The 19,730-nt window shown below is 30.4% G+C and overlaps 1 long non-coding RNA gene across 1 annotated transcript; it reads right to left on the reverse strand.

The window, feature by feature from the left end:
• Nucleotides 1-14,117: 14,117 nt before the first annotated feature.
• LOC145268742 (uncharacterized) lies at nucleotides 14,118-19,456 on the reverse strand. The gene is made up of 2 exons (XR_013864918.1): nucleotides 14,710-19,456; nucleotides 14,118-14,570 (listed from the first exon to the last, which is right to left on the reverse strand). It is a non-coding gene; the product is annotated as an uncharacterized LOC145268742 (long non-coding RNA).
• Between the last annotated feature and the right edge of the window lie 274 nt (nucleotides 19,457-19,730).

Raw genomic sequence — 19,730 nt, forward strand, 5'->3', positions numbered from 1 at the left:
GAATAAAATATAAAAACTCGTAATTTCTCTTTTAAAAGTGTGTTGTTTATTTTTGTTATGGATTATACTTCCAAAATAAACTATTAAAGTTGTTTTAAAAGTAATAGAAATTTTTTTTTATTTGAAAAAAAACAATGAAATTAATTGAATTTTACCAGTTCATTATTTTTCAATTTTTAAACTTTTAAAATCTATCAAAATTTTTAAACTTTAAAAATCTATCAAAATTTTTTAACTTTAAAAATCTATCAAAATTTTTAAACTTTAAAAATCTATCAAAATTTTTAAACTTTAAAAATCTATCAAAATTTTTAAACTTTAAAAATCTATCAAAATTTTTCTATTGATTCTATTTTTATGATATTTTCAGGGTCAATGTGAAATTTTATGTTCTTTCTAATAAATCAAATATAATATTTTAGACAAATGTTTTTTTTTTAATTCACGCCCCCTATTTTGAAATGTCTATTAAAAAGTAAATAATTAATTTATGTGCCAAAGTTTTTATATGACAAATTGAAGATAAAAGATCAATAAATAATATATTCAAATTTAAAACAAAAAAAGAACAGTTTTTTGGAAATTTACCTACAAAGTCTGAAGTTTAAAACCTTTTTTTTAAAAAAAACAAAAACACGTTGTTTGTATTTTTTTAAATGAAACCTTGGTCCTTACCCCTTTAATTGAAAAATAAAATTAGGGTTTGAATTACATTTTTCGAGTAGTTATAAGCTTGGAAAGGCAGGGGGTCGAATTAATTCACGCCCCTCCCCATTTTGAAATGTCTATTAAAAAGTAAATAATTAATTTATGTGCCAAAGTTTTATATATCACAAATTGAAGATAAAAGATCAATAAAGAATATATTCTAATTTAAAACAAAAAAATTAACAGTTTTTTAGAAATTTACCTGTAAAGTCCGAAGTTTAAAACCTTTATATTTAAAAAAAACACGTTGTTTGTATTTTTTTTTAATGAAACCTTGGTCCTTGCTCCTTTAATTGAAAAAAAAATTAGGGTTTGAATTACATTTTTCGAGTAGTTAGTAGTTAGTAGCTTGGAAAGACAGGGGGTCGAATTATTCAATATTTTTCACGAAGTTTCTGACACACCTAGTTCATTACATCTCTAAACAAAGCCTACAAAATCCACGTCATGCTAGAACTAAACACTTATCCTAGACGGGAAAGCGGCTTAGCCTGCAAAAGATTTACTCGACCAACGTATCTTTCAGCAGATGGTTGACTATAAACAGGATATATCCACCTTCGAATAACTGAAGGAATACTTATTAGCAAGCCATGGTAACAAGATGACCAACTTTCAACACCTTAGCCGAGCCTGAAACCTGAAACGACGAGACAGCAAAAAAGTAACAGATTTCATTGGTTGACTTGAAAACAAAGGACTCTTAAAGAAGCAGTCGTCTATATAAAAAGCAAATATAAAATGAACAAAAACACTGAATAAACTGTCGATGGATTCATTTTTATCATAGGCACGATGCTAATTAATATATATATATATATATATATATATATATATATATATAAAGTAAAGTGATTTTCAATTTAAAAATTTAAAAAAAAAATTTTTAATTTAAAAATCAAATTTTAATTAAATTAAAAAAAAAATTTTTTTTAATCTTTTTTTTTTTTATTTTTTTTAATTTTTAAATTGAAAATCACTTTACTTAATATTGAATTAACTCTAGGACATTTAACTATCGAGCTTATTATATATCTAAATTACAACGAGCATTTCCTGTATTTTAATTAAACTAGTAATTTCACTGTTACATTAAAATACACTTAGCTCTTTAGACTATTATTCTAATCTCCTTTAAATTATATATATATATATATATATATATATATATATATATATATATATATATATATATACACAGGGTGACCGAAAAAAGACGGGCCCCAAACTCTAATTAGGCCCCGTTTCTTAGTGTTTTGTCCGAATGAAATGAAACTTTGGTCATAACTAGTTTATTATATTCAAAACATCACATCAAAAACACTACGGTCTTTGGCCTTTTTTTCCCCCGTTGACTGTAAAATGCTCAGAAAAATAATTGAATGTCCTCTGTTTTTTGGGGGTCAGCCTGTATATATATATATATATATTTGTATATGTATATTTCTGTAGAAATATGTTTTCTAATAATATATATCAATCCTTATTTAAGAAGCTCAATGTAATTACAGAGCAATATAGAGAATAAATGACAAAAAGTTATATTCCAAAATTCATGATGTTCACCATCTTATAATTTATTCCTTTAATTCAGTTGACTTATACAATTCTTGACAGTATCTGTTTCGTAGCACAAAATCAATCACTTAATTCTTATATCAATCAGTGAATCTATTATGCCCTTAACTCACCAGAAGAAATAGCAACAATCAATCCGTCAAAAGGAACTGAAATGTGATTTGACATGACTAAAATCCGAAAATTTGAAGAGAAGCTGCAAATACCTTTCAATTTGAAAATGTATTTGCAGCTTATCTTCCAATTTTCGGATTTTAATCATGTCTTGCAGCTTATCTCCAATTTTCGGATGTTAATGTTCGAGGAGCGGATATTTATCGTAGAGTCGTATTTTCGGTTGAATGAGTCAATATCAGAAACTCAAAGAGAATTTTGACGAAACTTCAACCCAAGAAATTCCCTTACTCGCAATGCAATAAAACCAGCCGCAATAAATGCCCTTAAAAACAATATAGACGAGGAAATTAGGGCCCTGAAACATTAAGTGATGTACAGAGAGCACAATAGTGTGAAAATGAAAATGGTGGACATTTGAGCAACATCATTTTTCATAACTAAAATTAGACCTTGTGAAAAACATACCCTAGATTAAGTTGTGTAAATAAAAGTAGAATAAGTAGAATATAATACCTTACTTTATCTCCAAAAATCACATAGAGGCTCATCTACCTACATATGAAAATTGGTAAGCATAACTTAAATATTGAGGAAGTTAAACAAATTTAAAATCCGTCAGCTTCTTTTGGGACACCTTGTATATACTCGTTACCAATTTGAATATTGAAATGCTTATATCTTTGGTTCTATGGGACCAAACTACATGAAAATTTGCAGCCTTTTTGAAGATTATAATGCTATTCTATAGTTAAAATTTTATGACAATTTGTAAAAGAGAACCTATATTTTCAAACCAATAAAATATGCCCAAATTTGCCTACACTTTTTTTATATATAGTGTTCTGGCAAGCCAACTTTAGTTTTGCTACTTTGGGATAAATTTTGCTTAGGGTATTTTTTTGCTTGGTTGTCTCCCTTGTGACCTTGCCTGGCCATTGATATATATATATATATATATATATATATATATATATATATATATATATATATATATATATATATACTAGCAAAAGTACCCGGCATTGACTGGGTTCAAAAACAGCCAACAGAAAATGGACTCTGATTTATGAAAGTATGATAGGTTATGAAAAGAAGGGTTGTAAAGAGATAGCTTCGAATTTGGGGGTATCAAAACCAAAGCAAACTATGATGAAAGTAAAAATAAAATAGATAAACCCCATAATTTATTATACCATACCTGTTCACAATGAAACACTTATCACAATATTCTGTGGATCTATATTAAAAAACCTTGTTAAACTTTGTGGCATATTTTCATTCTATGGAGGTCAGACGCAAACGAACACCCCATAATTTTATTATACCATATTTCTTCAATCTGAAACATAATTATCAAAGTATACTTACGCAGATAGATATAAAAAGTCTTTATTAAAGTTTGTACCTATTTCCATTCTATGGAGGCCAGGCGCGAATGCAGACCCCACAATTTTATTATACCATCCCTATTTAAGTTAAAACATACTTATCAAAGGATCATTATGTACATCTATATCAAAAACACTTGTAAACGTTGGTTTTTAATTTTTTAATTTTTTATTTCCATACTTTGTGGACCAGGTACGTACGCAAACCCCACAATTTTATCATACCATCTCTATTTAAGTTAAAACATACTTATCAAAGTATCATTATGTACATCTATATCAAAAACACTTGTAAACGTTGGTTTTTAATTTTTGAATTTTTTATTTCCATACTTTGTGGACCAGGTACGTACGCAGACCCCACAATTTTATTATACCATCTCTATTTAAGTTAAAACATACTTATCAAAGTATCATTATGTACATCTATATCAAAAACACTTGTAAACGTTGGTTTTTAATTTTAAAATTTTTTTTATTTCCATACTTTGTGGACCAGGTACGTACGCAGACCCCACAATTTTAATGAATCATCATTATGCCAGATCAAACATACCCATTCCTGTGTCTCAATACCTCTTCTATCATTATATGTGATCAGTTTTCTATAATAGTCAACCATATAGGAGCCTATTCGTGACCAGACACACACACAGACGTTCATCTTTATATGACGGGGAGGGGGTAAAAAATAAAAAGCAAACAAAGGGATATGGAAAGGAATTTACGAAAAGCAAACGTTTATCGTAGGCAGACAAATTTTCTGAATAGGGCTATGGTCAAGGTCCCAGCAAGGTCAAGGTCCCAGTAAGGTTCAAATTTGCATGAGACAAGCGGGACACAAAGTAAACACAAGAATCGAACACGATAAGATTGTGAGAACGAGAACAAACACTTCCAAATAATATAAATAAATTCATTAAAGATAGGGAAAGCAAGATTTAACGAGAAAAAAATATATTCAAAATTTATGGAGTTTGGGATATTTCGAACATGTAAACTGAGCGAAAATCCTGCAAGAGAAAGAAAAGGGATTAACAGCATGACTAGACACTACGCGACCAAGAGGAAAAATTTTCATCATCAGTTTGACAGAAAGAGAAGCAAAAATTACACTGACAAGTCTTTTTCTTGTCTTCTTTTTTTGTTTTGTTTTGTTCTTTTTCTTTTCACAACTTCTGAGCGATGCGTTCAGTCTGAGAGAGTTCTCTTGTGGGGAACGAAAGTTCACAGTTTTTCAATACTTTTTCTTTATTACTCTTTTTCATATCATGTCTGTCGGCATTCGTTTTTGGTTTTTCAAAATAGATTTTCCACGGTTCGCCTTTGGCCAGTATATATATTTTTTTCCTCTCATTAAATACATATTTGAAAATGCGTCTTAGGGTTCCAGAGAAGAATGAGACTGGACTCTAGTCGGAATGGGTGAGGGAAAGGGTTTCGCCTTCTGCTTTTTTCTTTCTTTGTTTCGCATCTCGGTCTAAAAACAGAATTGACGAAATCGTTTTTCTTTTTCTTTTTCTGTGGCTGATGAAATATTTCTAGCTGGTTGAATCTTTGATTTCCGAGATCGGATCACAGTCTAATAACTGTTCTACCCCGCTATACATCACCTTTTCTGCCCTCGGTCAATGGAAGAGACTTCCTTCAGACTGACTTTAATATTGGGTTTTAAAGGGATAAGGAATTAGTGGATTCTTATTCAGTTCGAACATACAATCAAATGTTTATCCTATCGCTAGCAGATAAAGAAAAAACATTTGATGTCGAGGTGGCCGTTTGTAACAATATATATATATATATATATATATATGTATATATATATATATATATATATATATATATATATATATATATATATATATATATATACCACCTTTTTTTGCAATTTTATAAGTTCCAAATCTCAGCGACTACTGATAAGAATTTAACAAATGTAGGCTAGTTGAAAAGGTAATAGCCTGAATTGTGTTATAGGCTATGTGACATTTGCCCTTATGGTCGCACATTAAGGGGATCCTGCATCGTCCAGAACCTATTTTTTGCACTTTTTTACATCATAAAATGTTTCAATCATAGTCATTTGTTTTCCTAGTTTTGCATATGAATTGCAAAATATCTGATCTTTCCCCAAAACCTCTAGCCTTGATGGAGAGGAGACTAAAACTTGCTGCTATGGTTTCAAATGATCTGAAATAACAGTAGGAGGAAACTTGATTCCAAATATTTATCATATGTCATAACTCCCCCCCCCTTTGTTTTTCATACTTAAATTAAAGTTCACAGTGTATAAGGATTATTTGATGCTAGGGATATTCATAATCCTACCCTATTTCCAAAAGAGGAGATATATAACATAGGAGAAATATTTGGAATCAAGTTTCCCCTTGCTGTTATTTCAGATCATTTGAAACCATAGCAGCAAGTTTTAGTCTCCCCCTACATCAAGGTTTTGGGAAATATATATATATATATATATATATATAACACAACTTTTATACCGAATTTATATTAAATGCCAGTGTAGTTGTTGGCAAATACACAAATATGTTATCATCGCCCAAGATAGCCTCTACACAAACCGGGACCACATCACAGATTTTCCATCTAAGGAAAATGCAAGAATTAAATGAAGAATTAAATGAAGCAAGTTTAATTCTATCGTTAAAAGGAAAGCAGCAATCGTGAAAATGAGTTTAACATCAACATTGCGTGAAAGCATTTCAATTGGAATAAATGTTGACAATTTGTTCGGAAATTTTTACGGCAAATTTCCAATTGCATTAAATATGGACGTTTTGATTTTTCCGTGTGACGTATTATTAAGTTTGATGTGTTAATGTTGATCAATTTCATTTAATGGAATTTTCCAGATTCAGTTTGGGCCGCCATCTCGTTTATTTGCAAGGTGTGAAAGACTTTATTGCGTTATAGAGTACCAGAAGCAAAGAACAAGAATATGATTTTCAAGAAGCGAAGTAAAAATCATTAATTTTTAAGAAACTTTTTTTTAGATCTTTACTTTAAAAATTTTGTTTTAAATCGAAAACTTCAAAGTAAGAACTATTTTTTATATAAACTTTAAAAAAATATTTTTATTATGTTCTAAGCGACGTAACTCTATTTTACTAAAATAGTTGAAAAAAAAATCATTTTTTACAGTTACTCGAATGTTTTATTGAATAAAAATTACAATATCGTTGCATTTTTCATTTTTTTTTTAAATTAATATTAAAAACGGTTACATAAAATGATGTAGTTAAAAAAAAATATTTTTCTTGCAATTCTTAGTAAAATAGAGGTACGTCCTTTAGAACAAGGAGTTAAGATTCCTAATTGCCAAACATTTTCAAAGTAAAGACTAAAAAATTTATTATGTAAAATATTTTATTTGAAATAAAACCTTTCTGAAAAAGAATAATGTCAAAGTAAAAATGATTTTTTGTAGAGTTTTAAAATTAAACAGGAATTTACGTAAGTATTAATATCAGAAGGGACTTTTCCTCGGTATACACCTGTGGGAACTGAAATCTCCCAGCCAACGGACACACATACACAAAACGGTACTCTTAAGCTAAACTCGATTATCTGGTGACACATGCCTTGCCACCAGAGGGCAATGCAGCTATGTCACTTCCTGTTTTATAAATTTATTTTTCTTTTTCGCTGGACTTTCGAAAAGTAAAGATGTGACGATCACGCGCTCCGGTTGGCATGACCAGCCAACCAGCTCTCCTGACCTTGCCATCAGCCTCTCATTAAATACTAAACGCAAGTAATGTTACTCTCTTTTCAATGAACTCTTACTATTTCTATTTTTATTATCTCCCTTGTAAATCAATCTACATTTATTTGTTATCGTATATCGGAATGTTTCGTTTCTTCATTATGCGACCTTTGTTTCTTTCACCCACCATTAACACATGGAGGATGGGATCGTCAATCACATAAGCAGACAATCCTATCCTCTACACACCGGCAAGACTTAGTAAGACTTCTGCTAAACAGAAAGTAGGAAGTTGAAAAGAAACTTTTAGTGAAGATAACCAACATTTCAGAGAAAAAAGCGAAATAAAATAGAGGAAATAACATGCTAATTGTCCAGGAGAAAATCTGCTTGTTTTCAAAAGTAACGTTTTTTTTTTAGCAAAAAACAAAATGGCGTACAACCAACCTACAAGGAATACGGCATCGTTTTATATTTTTACTAGCAATTCAGTCCGGCTTTGCTCAGGCCCTATGTACTATTCATAACTTTATGTGTGTGTATATATATATAGATATATATATATATATATATTAAAAAGTTTAGCTCATGTCTAGGTAACCTGTGTCTATAATTTCAAGTGTTTAGACCAAAAATTGGCGGAGGAGTTTGGTAGAATCTGCAAAGGTCGACTCTTTCAACTTTGACCTCTTGGCAGCCAAATTTTCGCCCAAAACCTGATTAAAAAGTTTGCATGTCTGAAACCCTTAATGTAAAATTTCAAATGTTTAGACCCAAAATTTGCTGAATAGAATGCTAGAGACTGCAAAGGTCAAATCTTTTGAACTTTGACCCCTTGGCAGCCAAATTTTCGGCCAAAAACCGATTAAAAAGCTTGCCCTATGTCTGAATACACTTTATGTAAAATTCCAAATGTTTAAACCAAAAATTGGCTGAGTAATTTCGTAGAGACCACGGAGGTTAGATTTTTTTTAAATTTTGACACCAATTTTCACCCCTTAACATTTTTTATTTTGAGATCAAATCAAGTTAAAAAGTTTGATCCATGTCCAAAGAACCTACATTTTAAATTTCAAGTGTTTAGACCCAAAATTGGCAGAGGGTTTGGTAGAGTTTTCAAAGGTCAAATCGTTGAACCTTGGACCCTTGACAGCCAAATGTCTGGCTGAAAACCGATTAAAAAGATTTTCCGAAATCTCAATACCCCTTATGTCAAATCTCGAGTCTGTAGATTGAAAATTCACAGAGTAGTTTGGTAGGGAAATGTACACACACAGACACACACACAGCCATTTTCACTTTTCTAGATATATGTCTTTATACATAAAAATATAAAACATGTACAACACATGTATAAAACATAGAGTATGTGCATCATGCTAGTTAAAAATAAAACTATTTTTTATAGGATTTTTTAAAATTAAACTGGAATTTACTCATCCATCAGAAGACATTTTTCCTCGACATAAGACCGGCAAGACTTGACAAGATTTCCCGCTAAACAGAAAGCATAAGTCAAAAAGAAATTGTTTTAATAAAAATAAACGGTAAGAATTTAGTAGAGTATAAAGTTTTCTAGCATCTGGATACCTTTACAGTGAAAGGGGGCGAGTTTGATAGCTGGGTTTGTCAGGGTTATTTACGTTGAGAGGGGAGAGACACAAGTGCAGCAAGTTCGTCGAAGCACATTCCATGACAGTATCTGTAAAACAAGCACATGAATGAAACATTGCTGCGATGAGACAAGGGCCACAACTTTGCAGACAGTGTGGTAACTATTCAAAACTTTTTTTCACTCAAAGATTGAGAGACTAGTGGTTGGTGCACCAGCCCATATGTGACTACAATACACTATGCCTGAGCGAGTGGTGGCTTTGTAGAGATATAGAATACTGGCAGGTGTAAGAAGTTTTCTAGCCTGGTAAAGGACGCCTATCTTCTTTGCAACAGATTTTGCAGTATTTTATACATATTTATTCCAATTCATGTTGCCTGTTAATGTTAGACTTCTTTGGGAAGTTCCCTTTTCTAACTATCTCCATAAAGAAAACAATGGTGACTTTATAGAAATATAGAATACTGGTAGGTGTAAAAAGTTTTCTGGCTTGGTAAAAGAACACCCATTTCCTTTGCAACAGACTTGGCAGTATTTTCAATGTATTTATTACAATTCATGTTACCTGTGAATATTAGGGCAAGGAAGTTTAATAAAATATATTAACTAGTGATAGGAAGATTCCAATAGTTTTCCCAATTCTGATTCAATTACCGATTCTTTACTAAATTCCAGATTCCGATATAATTACCAATTTCGATTCTTTATAAATCTATAAATACTTAACTATAAACTTGCTATTTTCCCTGATTACCATAAAAACACGTTAAATGTGCAGATATTTTTGCAAATGAATAAATACACTTGTGGGAAAGGATCTAAAGATTTTAGTTTTAAAATCAATTCATTATATCATTTTATCATTACTACCAGCAGTGGAAGATTTTGTTTTAAATAAAATCAAATAAAAAAGATAGTTAAAGAAATCGTTTTTAGCATCGGAAAATCAGGTCATTTTTTTCCCAATTCCGATATCAATTCTGATACCCCCTGAAAGTTCTGATATTTTTTATTCCTGATTCCGATTAATCGTCCCAACACTAATATTAACCCATTAGTGCTTCAATTATTTTCTTCAGACATTAGGTGGAATAATTGAAAACACTCCTATCTTTATGACAAACTATAGATCTCTATATTTGACTAGAAGGTAGTTGTGTGTGTGTATGTTTGTATGTCTAGCTAAAAGTCATCATGATGCAGTTCATCAGTCTTGACGATGACTAGTCAGGCTCTCAGTACTTTATCCTTCGGTGTTGGCGTAGATAAAAGTAAAAAACTACAAAACAAAACCTGACAAAGTTGGTATATTTTTTATCAATATTGCCCTGAATGAATATATAAAATTTTGAAAAAATTTATTCATTCTCTGGGGATAAACTGGACTAGGTTTCTTTGGAGGAGAGGGGCGTTTTTTTCAATGTTATGCATTTATTCGGAACAAAAAATGCTGACTTATTCCTCGAGAAATCTATTATGTGAAGGAGTGTGTGTGTGTGTGTGTGTGTGTGTTCAGCTAGAGAGGAATAGGCTGGGTGGAGTAGAAAGACCGAGTGAAGAGAGAATGATAGAGTGACAGACAATATGTAGATAGTAATTTCAATAGAAATAAGTTACACTTTGACTCTGAGCAATGCCAGGTAGTCGTACTAATTTAGTATAATGATTAGAGTGTTTGCTAATAGGCCGAGAGACGTCGATTGAGTTATACCCAAAAAAATTTTTAAATGATACTTGATGCCTCCTTCTGGAATGCTCAGCATTATAAGGTTAGGATCAAGAATAAGTGGTGCAATTCTATCAAAAGAGTGTTACCCTTCCTTACATCTTGGTGTAAAAACTAATTAAAAGGGTTGGTTGGTTGTTTTTGTTTTACGGCATATCAACCTTTTTTGGGTTATTTAATGCCGAATCCAAAGATTTTGAAGAAAAATTTTTTTAATAGAATATATTTGTTGTTTTCACGTCGATTTCTATTTAACCCATAGTTGGGACCCTAACAGGTACTACCACTCTGGGTCAGAGTGAACCTGGGAGCAATGGTAATTAAAGCTGGGGCCTCACCACTGGATATAGTTTAATGTCATATCCAGGACCCCCATTGAGGGACTTTTCCCTCTTCAGGGGGGCAGTCGGCATATTCTAATGCCCCACCGACAGGGCCGAATTAAAAGGGAGTCTTCAGTTCGCTCTTGACTATGATTGATCACTTTACTTCGAAGATATCTCAGAGAAAAATGTTTTAAAAATCAGATATGGAAATATAGAAAAAAATATTTATTTTGGCTTACAAAACAAGACCAAGAGAGCTAAAATAATTCAAAATTTTCACTTTTTATTCTGGAATTAAAATTTTTTTTTATTATTGTAAACTCCAAAATTAATTAACTGATCATTACGAAGTTGGGAACACAGAAACTGATAGCACTTGTGCTGCTTCGATATACATACTCCTAATTAACCCAAAAGCAGCAAAATCAGGTACGTCCAAGTATGGAATGCTGTTGCCACATCTGGGCAGAAGCTACTAGAAAGAACTTGTCCTGCCTTGATAGAGTTCAAAATAGACTTCGCAGCCTCGTAGGAGATGTCCTTTTCTCTTCCCTGCAACCTCTATCTCACAGAAGAGATGTTGCGAGTTTGTATCTGATGTATCATTATTTTCATGGAAAGTGTTCGACTGAGCTTCAGTCTATGGTTTCCCTTCGCCAAACTTTCACAAGAAACACTCGTTTATCTGAAAACACTATCAATAATTCCCCCCCCCCCACTCTTTATCTGTGCCTAAACCTAAACGTAGATTCCATGAACAAAGTTTCTTTCTTAGAACTGCACGCCTGTGGAATTGTCTGTTTTCCTGCTGACTACAATATGGTTGTCTTCAAGTCTAACGTAAACAAGTTCTTGATGAGCCGTTCCATATATGTTAACAAATTTACCGAATTGATTACTATATTGTCCAATTTCTACTGTACATGCTTTAACCCTTATCTTCGAGTGGCCTCTTGGCCTTGATAAGTGGTGATGTTTATGTAAAAAAAAAATAAAAAATAATATATTCTTACTTGTGCTAATGTGGTCAAGTATAAATTCTGTACGATATATTTCGGGAACATTTCTCTTCGTTAGATGCGTATAGATTCAAATATAAAGTTTTTTTTTTAAACAAGAAGGCCAGATTTATATTCCTCTTAAGAATGAGCCACGAGAGAACAAACACTTCAGAATTGTAATGGATCAACACAATCTGAAGCAAATTAAGATGTTCAATCAGGTCAATATATGTGTCAAAGTCAGACAGTATTTTCTTTGGTCTTCGCTAACCTAGAATGTGTGTGTGTGTGTGTGTGTGTACGATCTCCAAATTCCTTTATCCAACATGGTGTCAGGTTCATAATTTTTATTTAAATGACTTTTTGGTATATCCGATAATTATTTTATGGTGTTTTTGACACATCATCGCCAGGTGCTCCTATTCTTGTCAAAAAAAGTGATTTCTCAATACACATATGGTTTTGTAAGCATAACTCTTGATTTTAATTTTTCTAAAAAAGGTGTAAACTGTTGTGTTTGGTGAATTAATATAATTAGCAGGAAATTTGTCATATTTTAATTTCACTCAGAAAACATAACGGAGTTATAACCCCCCCCCTTCACCCCACTTTGGGAAATCCGTTCTGAAATGGAGAAAATATTGAAATGAAAAAGATATTTTGATGGCCATCATTTCTTAAATCTTCACACCTGTTTCGTTGACAAAAAAAAAAAAAAAAAAAAGCAAACAAAAATGGCACTACTGCACTCGAACTTGTTGAAAGTATTTTTTTTCTTTTCTCTTAGGAGATGTCCTTTTCTCTTCCCTCCAACCTCTTTCTCTGCTTTATAGTTATTTTCATGGCAAGTGCTTGACTAAGCTTCAATCTATGCCCCCTCACCAAACTTTAACGAGAAACACTCGTCTAGTTGAAACACTATCAATAATTCACCCCCCTCTTTATCTGTGCCTTAACCTAAACGTAGATTCCATGAACAAAGCTTCTTTCTTAGAACTGCACGCCTGTCGAATTGTCTTCTGTTTTCCTGCTTTCCAGCTGATTACAATATGGTTGTCTTCAAGTCCAAAGTAAACAAGTTCTTGATGAGCCGTTCCACTTAAGTTGACAAATTTACCGAATTTCCATTACTAACGATTACTATATTGTCCTTTTGACTATACACTCTTAAAGCTTATCCTCGAGTGGTCTCTGGGACTAGATAAGTGGTTATGCCTATGTAAAAAAAAATGAGTGTTACTAGAGAAACAATCCAAAATTAATGACTTTTTTTTCTAAATATTCTTAAATTACTTACAATCATTATTTTTATTTAATTCAAATAATTTATTTTTTCAAAAAAAGTTATAAAAAATTGCATTCATTTCATAATTGAATGCTATATTTTATTTGCACATTTAAAAAAAAATATTTTTAAAATAATTATTTTAAAAAAAATATTTTTAAAATAATTATTTTAAAATATAGAATATTACATTTCATTTGTAAATTTAACAAATAATTTACTTTGAAGTATTGTTGCTAATTTTTTTAAAAATAACCAAAAATTAATAGCAAGTTTTATTTTGTTAAAGAAATTTATTAAAACAAACACCAAAAATATTCCTATTTGACTGTTGCCTTTTACATTTTTTTTTCTGCACAATTTAAATTAATTCAATAAATGTTTCGTTTTTATTTCTGTTGTTGTTGTGTTCTTCGTTGTTTTATTGAACATGTTTTGAATTACAAGAAATGTTTGGTTAGAAAACAAGCATAAATTTTAGATTGTCTTTCCTTTTTACTTGTATAACTCTTCCGAAAAATGAACACAAAAATACTTCCAGCGAATTAAAGTGCACTTGTACCAAATATATATATATATGTTAAACCAAATAAACAAAAAAAAAAAAAAAAAAAAAAAAAAAAAAAAAAAAAAAAATCACGTGAAAAATAATTGAACATTTTTAGTTTTTTTTTATGCTGGAATTTTTTTTTATTTTTATAAACAGTAAAAACAACCAGTAAGAATTAAAAACAAAAAAAAACTGGGGAAATAGCAGTTTTTTGGGTATTTTTTTTTTTTTTGTCTTTTGAGAAAAAAATGTAATAAAAAAGTTAAAAATGGTGTCTGCTATAAGAATAATCGATCTTTTTTTTCTTGTAATTTTTTTTTATTATTATCATTACAGTTGGATTCTATTTTGGCTTTTTTTAAGGAGATAACGACAGTGCATTTGGATAACAAGGGTTTTTTTTTGTAGAAGTGAAGCTGAAAATGAAAGCTACTGTAAAACCAGGTTATTTTTAAGTGTTTCGTACAATAGGGGCACAGTTAAAATACATAGCGTTTTCATTTAGTTTCGTACACAAACGAACTATAACAATTGGCCTTGACTTATAACCTTTAATTTTAACTGGAAATTTTAACAATCATGTAGTATGATTATCGAACGAGAAATTGAAAACAAAGAAAATATACAACAAATAAATTTAATAAAATTTAATTTTCTACCGACCTATATAGTTTTTGAGTGCTAAAACCAATACAAAACATTTTTCAAACTTTTATTTAAATAAGATGTCATCTATATGTGTCTTTCGGACAAATCCAAAACCTTATATTTCTCTAAGGTCATCACAACGAAATCTGTCTTTAAGACTCACATTCATCATCTCATTCTCATATCATTTCCCCTTTATGCAATGCATGTCTTTGTCCCAACCAGCTCGATCCAGCAGCAGGACAGAGTTGTGATAACCGGATGTTAGGTGGGATGCAGGAGCTGTCAGAAGTGTCGACGTTTTCTCCTACGTACAGTATTCCCAAATGGTCGCCTATCCAGTACTGGTCAGGTTCAATGTTGCTTAACTTTGGTGATCTAACAAGAACCCGATGTCAATGTGATTATGCCGTATATAACTCATATATACGGCATAAAAGAAATGGGCTGCATGTTTGTGCAAAATTTGAAAACAGTGGTTTTCCCAACCTTTTTTTTATATGGTGGCAAATTGGGCTCCATAAATTTTCGCAGCAAACCTATCACACAAAAAAGATAATATATTTTACTTAAAAAGCCTTTTCTTTTAATAATAAAAGATAAAGATCACATAAGGAAAATCTTTTAATCATATAAATAAGTCATACCAGTATTCTTCCATATCCCCCCCCCGGTTAAAACCTTAATACGTAAATATTAGACAAAAGATTATCTACAAAGAATTTGTAAATATTGTAAACGAGATAGATGATAAAAAAAACATCACGATATTTACCAATGGTTTAAGTTCAAAATATCCAATAATTTAAACAAACGATTATACGTTTTATTTCTTTTTTATATTTAAACATCAGTATTATATAAATAACGATTGACGGTTGATATGGAAGCTGTTTTTCACCTGTAACAACTTGTAACTTCCATCTATAAATTATTCAGTACTTTTACAGTTTAATCAAGATATTAAAAAATGAAAATATCGAAAAAGGTTATATTGTACGCATGCGTTATGGAACAAAGTCCTCCAAAAAAAAATTTCACTCAATTTCATCAAGTAGATTTTTTTTTTTTTTTTTTTTTTTTTTTTTTTTTTACAGCACAGCGAAAAAGCTAGATTTTTAGGAAGAAAAGCTAGTAATAAAGATGGGGAGGGAGTGTCGGCGCTTTACATAAAGTTATCTCCCCGTGGCGTGTTAAAAATTTCCATAATAGCCGACTTCAACCCGCTCTCATTTCCGCTGTAAAAAAAAATTCCGCTGTAAAAAAAATTTCCGCTGTAAAAAAATTAAAAAAAAAAAACTACTCGATCAAATTAAATGAAAAAATTTTTTTTGAGATCTTCAGTCCAAAACGGATACGTACAATATAACTTTTTTTTTTTTTTTTTCGATATTTTCATTTTTTAATGTCTTGATTAAACTGTACAAGTACCTTTGTCTCACACCGGTAATCATTCCGCAGCACACGCCATGGTTTTGGGGAACGATTGTTTGAAACTATCAATTCAAAAGTCATTTCATTTTCGGTTAGAATTGAAGTTTATAAAAAAAAAAGAAGCCAAGTATTATGGTTCATGCGTGCAAAAGCAACTAAAAACAATTTTTTAGAAAGTGCCACTATTGCATCTACTAAATCAATTGAGAAAAAAAAAAACGAATGAACGTTTCTGCCAGTTTCACTAAAATAAGGAACACCCAGTTATTTTGCCAGCCGTGCCATATTTTAATTTTTTGTTACAATGACAGATTAATATTTATTAATAAAAGTATACTATGTGTGTATGTGTTTCTCGTATCAACATAACTTTGATAATTGTACATTAAATATTCTTTTATTTACTATTAATCAATTATATAGCATAAAATAAAACGAAACATTCTTTTTTATATATAAATTTAAATTTATAGAAGGCAATGCAATGCAGAGGTGTAAGGGATAAACACGAACTAGAGCGAATTAAGACAAAATGGTGGAATAAGCTTTGCTGATTCACCTTTATTAATGCAAGATAGTTTGTTATAAATACATTGTAGTCTTACTTGCATCAACATGGTCAGATGGAAGTCTATATTGTATAATTAGCTAGACGCCTGGCGTTGACCGGTCGTAGAATACGCTTAAACATATTTTAATTCATGCAGATTGTGTATATATTATTATAGAATCAATCTTCTATTGAGTATTATATATTACGAGGAATAATTTGTCTAGTGAACTAATTCGCAAGAAAAATAAGATAATGAAAAATAATGATAATGTCGTTCAAATTCAGTGTTTGTTGGCAATATCACATCTGATTAATGTTTAGTTTTAAAATATGCAAAGAAGAAATGATTTGTGGTGATTTTAAATGGTACCTCTCCCTTTATCGTAAATTGAACTCATAAAAAAAAAAAAATAAATAAAATGGTGAGGTACACCCCGGCTTGAATAGGAGATCATTCGATCTTTAGTCGAATGCTTTACCAATGAGTTATATCTCCAGATGGCAATAATTCTGTGTCTTTAAAAAGAAATTATTTAAGATTTTATTATTTCCCTTGGTTGGTGTAACGTAAAATATTCCCATATAAAAATCTTTGTTTTTTTATCTATAAGAAAGAAATACTATTTTCAGGACTGTTTTTTTTTTTTTTTTTGATTTTCGATACTTATGGGATGAATTTCTGTAAGAACACTGCCAGACAAACAAATTAGGTTTGTGTGAAATTTGCAAAAGATAGGCTCAGCCGTTTCGGAACCTATGAGGAAGGAACTCACACAACATAACTTTTATATAAGAGTAAAGATATTTTGGGAACATTTCCTTTCATCAGAAATGTGTTCGCCTTTAAAACTGAAATCAGAAACATATTTGAAGGAAATTTTTCCAAAAATACCATCATACTTCCATCAGACCAAAATGTGTAAGAACACAATGTAATGTTAACATTATGTGTGTGTGTATGCGTGTTTAAAATATAATACTAGTTATATAATATATTTATATATTTTAAAAACAATACATATGCCGTTCCCCATTCGGTGGTACCAAATTGGTCAAAGGGAAAATTATTCCCAACTCGTATTTAAGTAAAAATGCACTTTCATATAAATAATTGAATTAATTCAAGAAGTATCGCTAACAAAAACAAATAAACAATATCTACATTATATATATATATATATATATATATATATGTGTGTGTGTGTGTGTGAATGTATATATATATATACATATATATATGTATATAAAAATGTGTGGTGTAATATATATATATATATATATATGGAGCTCAAGGATTGGTGCGGGCGTGTGTCGAAAGCGCACAAATGTTCTAGCGTCATATATAGCTTCTCCCAATCTAATCATCCCCACGTGCACGTTGTGAGTTCTGCCACGCTAACGGTGCTCTGGTGAATGGCGAGTGTTCAGCGGCAGAAACTGAATCCCCACTGCGTTGTGGGATAAGGTTTTTGAACCAAAGGTTAAGGGTGAGGTAACCCTGACAGAAATCTTCAGAGGAGCTTAGACCCTGTTGACTATGGCATTCACCAGCGTGTGGACCATGTTCTGGTGTCCAGCTACCTAAGTCCCAGTCATGGGTAAATGACATTAGCGGGGTAGAAGGAGCTCCTGTAAGCCGTGGTGAAGGCAATCCTTCTATGAAAGAACAACTTTTACAAGAAATCTACGGTCAAAGCAATTACCAGTCATCTTGCAATGATTTGTTATTGTTGCTGAGACTTAGAGAGTGGCACAAGCGCTTGTCACTTTAACAACGATGTCAGATGTTACTTGAAATCTTTTATCTGTCATCTGAGATGGCATGGAGGACAAGATTGGGAGAACTCAATGTGCCGGTGATCATCTGGAAAGATGCAGCAATCATCATGTGTGTGTGTATATATATATATATATATATGTGTGTGTGTGTGTGTATGTCTATATATATTCATACGTATGTATGTGTGTCTATATATATTCATACATATGTATGTGTGTCTATATATATTCATACATATGTATGTGTGTATATATATGTGTGTGTGTGTGTGTGTGTATATATATTCATACGTATGTATGTGTGTATATATATATATATATATATACATATATATATATATACATATATATACACGATTTCAAAAGTTTGTATTATATATATATATATATATATATATATATAAAAAAGCATATATATTGCATTAATACAGGTGATTCTACATAGTTTGTTCCGCTATTCTATATCCTAATTTGTTTCAGTTTGTGTCTATCTATTACAAGTCTTCATTGTAATGCCTTCTATAAATTTAAATTTCCTTTATATACACACTTGACAATGCTTCAAGCAAACTAAATTAACATCTTTAAATTTATTTAATCCTATTAAAAAAATAATTCAATTACGAAGTTAAATCTACCTTAATGCCTTTCTGTTTTTACATAAGCAAGTCAGTAATTTGAATCTGTTGTTAATATTTGAAATAAAATAAATTACTTTGTGACCTTTTGAAATTTGAAACAGATTTAGAAGCATTTTAACTGCTCATTCGAATATCATTTTTAGCTTAAACATCGTTAAAACTTATTTAAAGAGTATAAATTTTAAAAACCCATTTAACCATTGTAGAAATAGAGATTAAAACAAAATTAATGCAACATCAATTTGTTATAGTTTCATGAAATTTTGGTTCAATTAATAATTGAATGCTCAAATTATACAGTAATTTTAAAATCCAATTTCAGAAAAATAATTTTGTATTCAAAAAAGGTTTTCAATAATAAATACCAATCAATCATTTTTTTTTTTACTAAAACGTGGAATAAATACCAATCAATCATTTTTTTTTTTTTTTACTAAAACGTGGATATTTCATTAAAAATAGAAGGCAAATCGTTCTCCTTTTGCTAAAACTAAATTAAGGAGTATTTTTATTTAAAAAAATTTTTATTTAAAAAAATTTTTATTTAAAAAAATTTTTATTTAAAAAAATTTTTATTTAAAAAAATTTTTATTTAAAAAAATTTTTATTTAAAAAAATTTTTATTTAAAAAAATTTTTATTTAAAAAAATTTTT

This window comes from Euprymna scolopes, chromosome 44 (assembly GCF_053919585.1).
Source record: "Euprymna scolopes isolate OS-2025 chromosome 44, ASM5391958v1, whole genome shotgun sequence".
Taxonomy (NCBI): domain Eukaryota; kingdom Metazoa; phylum Mollusca; class Cephalopoda; order Sepiida; family Sepiolidae; genus Euprymna; species Euprymna scolopes.